The sequence below is a fragment of the Gossypium hirsutum genome, chromosome D13, assembly GCF_007990345.1.
Source record: "Gossypium hirsutum isolate 1008001.06 chromosome D13, Gossypium_hirsutum_v2.1, whole genome shotgun sequence".
NCBI lineage: Eukaryota > Viridiplantae > Streptophyta > Magnoliopsida > Malvales > Malvaceae > Gossypium > Gossypium hirsutum.
This window is the reverse complement of record NC_053449.1, coordinates 7,873,131-7,879,130: the sequence shown is the minus strand read 5'-3', so window position 1 is coordinate 7,879,130 and position 6,000 is coordinate 7,873,131.

The following is a 6,000-nucleotide window of genomic DNA, read 5'->3' as shown; positions in this document are numbered from 1 at the left end:
CCTGGCAATGTAGTTCAATCTTCCTAGGAAACCTCAAACTTCGTTCTGAGTGCGCAGCGGAAGCAATTCTTGTATGGCCTTAACTTTATCTGGGTCAATCTCAATCCCTCTTTCACTGACTACAAACCCTAGCAACTTTCCCGATCTAGATCCGAAAGTACATTTGGCTGGGTTAAGCTTTAGTTGAAACTTTCTTAACCGTATAAAGAGTTTTCTTAAGACTTGTACATGCTCCTCATCTGTTCTAGATTTTGCAATTATGTCATCCACATAGATTTCTATTTCTCTATGCATCATATCATGGAAAATGGTCACCATGGCTCTTTGGTATGTAGCTCCCGCATTTTTCAATCCAAATGGCATCACTTTATAGCAGAAAGTTCCCCATAGGGTTATGAATGTAGTTTTCTTCATATCGTCAGGATGCAGCTTAATTTGGTTATATCCCGAGAAGCCATCCATAAAAGAAAACAGTGAGTGCCCCGCCGTGTTATCTACCAGAGCGTCGATATGAGGCAAGGGAAAATTATCCTTTGGGCTAGCTTTATTTAAGTCTCTGTAATCTACACACATTCGTACCTTCCCATCTTTCTTAGGGACGGGTACGATGTTGGCTACCCACTCAGAATATTTGACCACTTGTAGGAATCCAGCATCGAATTGCTTTTGCACCTCCTCTTTTATTTTCAATACAACATCAGGCCTCATTCTTTGGAGTTTTTGCTGAACTGGCTTGCAATCTTCCTTTATAGGAAGATGGTGAACTACAATATCCGTATTTAAGCCAGGCATATCCTGATACAACCATGCGAAGACATCTTTGAACTCTCGAAGCAATTCAATGAGGTCTTGTTTTACTTCTTCAGTTATGCATGTGCCAATCTTCACCACCTTTCCCTCTTTCAGGATCACCGTCTCTATCGTCTCTTCGTGAGGTAGGATTTGTTTCCCTTCCTGCTCTACCATCCTCAATAAGTCCGGAGATAGGTTGCAATCTATGTTATCTTCAAAATCTTGAGATTCCTCTAAACACATCTCTCGTTCAAAAGGGTTCTCTAAGTTCATAGTAGAGTCATTCATGTCATCGATATCTTGGAACCTGTTATAAGTACCAAAGAATGTACAATGAATGTATGAATTTAAGGATTCTTATTTAGTATGGCCATGAATGAAAGAATGATTTGAAATATAAGCATCCAAGATGACTATTCGAAAGAATGAAAAGAATTTTAAAAGAATATATACTCAAAAAAGAAAATGCGAAGATATATTTCATTGAAGTTATAATGTTCAAATATAAGCCCATTTCAGTTCACAAAATGTTTTCATTTTCTCTAGGCTTAGAACAATTAGTATGTTTTGAATATTACTCTGGAAAAGCTCTAAAAACTTCAAGCATTTCCTCTGCAGTCCAATTGTTTAAAACACTCCCAGGTTCAAAAGGATAGATGCCTGATATACTTCCTTCTTCAGATTCTTCTTCAAATATGGCATTGATGTTCAGGTTTCCTAACATTTCCTCTGTGGTCTTCCTTCTTGGAGTCCTCAGACCAGAATACATAGTTCCTCCCAATACGAAGGTCCTAGATATGTGGGGGAAAGCCATAGGTTCCCAATCAACTTCTTCTCCGTTCAAACGCGCCTTCCTCCTCTCTTGTCTTTTCTCTAACTCTTTCCTTCTTTGCTTAGCATTTGGTTTAAATCCTAAACCAAAGCGGTCCTGTTTGTCTTTCACCATTGGTGCCTCTATTCTTCCTTGAAGGCGTCTTCCCAGTCCTCTTCCAGGCACAGCTCCTTTCCCAACAGTCATTTGTAATCCCATCTTCGTGGCTCTAGACACGCTAGGCATTGGGATCCTCTTTCCCTCAATAACAGAGGTCGCATTTACGAACTCTAAGGATCGAAAGGAACATTCGATCGCCTCCTCATCTGTTCCCAAATATGGTGCGTCACTGGTTACCGATGCAATAATGTCTTCCTCAGCGTCGATCGTAACTAACCGGCCTTCTGTCACTAATTTCAACTTCTGGTGCAATGATGAAGGCACCGCCCCTGCTAAATGAATCCATGGTCTCCCCAGCAAGCAATTATACGAAGGCTTGATATCCATCACTAAGAAATCCACTTCGTATGTATTCGGGCCAATCAAGAGGGGTATTTCTATTCTTCCCATCACCTTTCTTTCGGTGCCATCAAATGCTCTCACTATATTCTGGCATGATTTCATGTGGGAACTATCCATCGGTAACCTATTTAAGGTAGATAGGGGTAAAACATTCAAGGTTGATCCATTATCAATTAGCACTCCCGCTAACGTATACTCCCCGCAGCGAGTAGTGATATGTAATGCTTTGGTGGCTCCTTTTCCCCCCGGCGGTATTTCATCATCATTAAAGAAAATGAAATTGTCGGCACTGATATTGTTAACATAACGGTCCAACTTATTCACTGAGATATCACTAGCGACATAAGTTTCATTTAGCACCTTAATCAACGCATTACGATGTACCTCTGAACTTAGAAGCAATTCAAGCACCGAGATACGAGCCGGTTGCTTATGTAATTGTTCTACCACGCTGTACTCGCTATGTTTTAAGAATTTTAGAAATTCTTTAGCCTCATTTTTAGTTACCGGCTGATTGACGCGCGGCTCAATTTTGTCTGCTTTTGCTTTTCCCAATTCAACCGCTAAGGCTTTTCCTTTTCCAGATTCCACTCTAGCATTTTTCAGATCATAGCGTTTTCCACTTCGTGTATAGAATCCTTCATCCTCTCCTGAAGCATTTACCAAGCTCTCTTCTCCTGGGATTGTTACATTGCAGTCGTAATTCTAAGGAACCTTTTTGCTATCCTTGTAGGGAAAGGATACAGGTTTTTGGATTATGACCTTTGGTGCTATTTGTATACCAGATTCTCTGATCATTGGTTTTGAAATAATCACCACCGGGTGATTAGCCTTTTGGGTTTTCCCCGTAGATCCTTCTTCTGCAGCATAAACCTCTCATTCTTCTAGTCCTTTAATCTCTTTATAAAACTCCAACTCTTTGTTATCCATTAAGTTTTGCACCATGGTTCTGAACTCGGTGTATTCTTGGATGTCATGGCTTCCTCCTGCATGGAACTCACAAAACTTCCTTACTCCTTCAGGCCTTTCTATTGAACCTTGCTTGATGAGACCTCTTTTCATCATTTGTTTCCAAACCCATTCAAGGGGGGTCTTTATCTCTGCTATGTTGGCTTTGACTCTCCTTCCTCCATACTCAATTATCGCATTCACCCATTTATTATCATGGTTGGGCAACGGATTCTCTGCTACATTCGGTCCTGATGAGTCGCCAATCTTTACGATCCCCAAATTGATAAGTTTTTCAACTAACTTCTTGAATGCAGTGCAGTTCTCAATCGAGTGCCCCTTAGTCCCCGCGTGATACTCGCATTGGGCGTTTGTGTCATACCACTTAGGGTATAGAGGTTGCATTGGTTTCAGGTAAAATGAAGATACCACATGTGCATCGAATAAGTTCTGGTACAATTCCCTATACGTCACTGGGATGGGTGTGAATTGAGGTCTCTCTACGTTTGACCTTTGATTAGATTCATGTTTCGAAGAACCTTGCTGATTAGCGGTTACTGCTCTGGCTTGCCCCACCGTGATTGATTTAGAATGGTCCCTGTTAAACACACTTGCGTTGTTTATCTCATGCTCTTTTTTTCTTGGTGCTGGTCTTTTAGTACTTTCTTCCGCTTCTATCTTGCCGCATCTTATGGCATTCTCTATCATTTCTCCAGACATCACTATGTCTGAAAAGCTTTTAGTGGCACTGCCCAACATGTGATTGAGAAATGGAGCCTTTAGAGTATTGATAAAAAGCATAGTTATCTCTTTCTCTAAAAGTGGTGGTTGAACTTGCGCAGCCACTTCCCTCCATCTCTAAGCATATTGCCGGAAACTCTCATTAGGCTTCTTTTCTATGTTTTGCAATACAATTCGATCGGGTGTTATATCCATCACGTGTCTATACTGCTTCATAAAGGCTTGCGCCAAATCCTTCCATGAATGAATGTTGGCCGGACTTAATTGGTTGTACCATCTAGCCGCTGACCCTATCAAACTGTCCTGGAAGCAATGAATCGGCAATGGGTCATTGTTGATGTATCATGTCATCCTCCTACAAAACATAGTAATATGGGCTTCGGGGCAACTGGTCCCGTTGTACTTCTCAAAATCTGGCATTTTAAATTTGGGAGGGAGTACCAGATCAGGTACCAGACTCAAATCTTTAGCGTCCATTCCTCTATGGTAATCGGTATTTTCCAAGGCTTGAAACTTCTCCTCTAACCATTTACATCGGTCTTCTAATTGTTTTGGAAGGTCTACTCTTGTCTTCTCTATTTCTGCTGCGTCGTCGAGATCCGGAACCACGGGATTAATAGGATTATCCCCGGGATTAGAACCCGAACCTGTTGGGAAGTTCATCGATGCTGGGGCACCAACTTGGTATTGGGATCTAATGGTGACAGGTACCCTCTGTGGGTACACCCCTAGTTGCGTCTAGACATTAGTTGGGGCGAAACCTGGAGGGTAGGTAGGGTCTTCGTGATCATCCCCAGAATTTATCGCGGGGCTCTTCCCCTTATCGTGCCCCCCAGCTGTTAACTGTTTTAAATGATTCAATAATTCTCTTTGGGATGCTTCCATATCTTGCTGCAGTTTGGCTAGTTTTTCTTGCATCTGAGATTGCATCTGTTCTTGCAATTGCTCTAATTTCTCTAGTCTTTGATCCATTTCTTTGGTTCTCCGGCGAGTACCGTAATGATATCTAGTTGACAGATTTTCGTTGATTTCCAAGGTAACTGTCATTAATTAGAGCTCTTTATTATTATTATTATTATTTTTTGGAACTTTAATGCATATGATAAAAATGCAATGCAGATGAATGAATGCAAAGAAAAGGCATTGATTCTAATTCAATTTCATTAGAAAAACTTGACTAGAAAACAAATTTCTTTACATAAAGTGGATTACATATACGGCTTTACCTTTATGCTCAAAGCCTTAACCCTCTTAAGGAGCCAAGCTAACTCTCGACCCCGACTTGACTCTGACTCATATTTCAAACTCAGTATATCAGCCTGAACCGCTAAGGTTTGCAGATGGTCAGCCACTTCCCGCACTTGAGTCACAGCTTCGCCCATAACGTAATCTCTATCTCTAATCTGACTTTGAAGATGATGGAGCTGCTCTTGGTACTGTTCATTACGTCTTTCAAGAAGTTCTACTCGTAATTCAGAATTTCGCAATGCGTCTTCAAGTTCTTCTATCTTTTTCTTCAATTCTTCAATTTTGCTCAAACTTACTCTCAGCTCGATCATAGAGTTACGACTACGGCACAAGTGAAGCGACCTTTCCAACTTAGCTATCTGGGCTTTTAATCTTGCTTCTTCATTTCGGCATTCTAACAAATTTTTCTCCAAAACACTTTCTCGAGCTCGGGCGTCTTGAAATTTCTTTTCCCACTGAACAGCTTTGGCCTTTTCTTCCTTAATCTCTTGTCGCCATTGCTCTGATGTTTTACCTAAACCCGCAGTTCTCAGTGACGAACGTAGCTTCTTATAATCTGTTTTTAGACTATCTAAATCTTCTTCGGCCTTGTTCTTCCCTTTCCTCAATTTTTCAGCTTCCAACTTGTGGATATCGACATCTAGTCCTAAACGCATCTTTTCCTCTTCTAGCTCCTCTATCTTCTTTTCCAATTCCAAACTTCGTTTTCCAAAGTCCTGTTTGATGATCTCTAATTCTGATGGAACTACTTGCAAATGCTCCTCTATGGATCGAACGCAATCTTCTTTTGGCCCGGGGATGTTATCATTAATCCTCTTACTTCACCATCCATGATACTCAGGGGTCGTCATTGCTCCCACAGTAAATCGTTTCATCCGATGAGTTTGCCTCCAAGCATTGGTCATCTCTCGAATCTTCTTCTTGTAACCATCATCTTT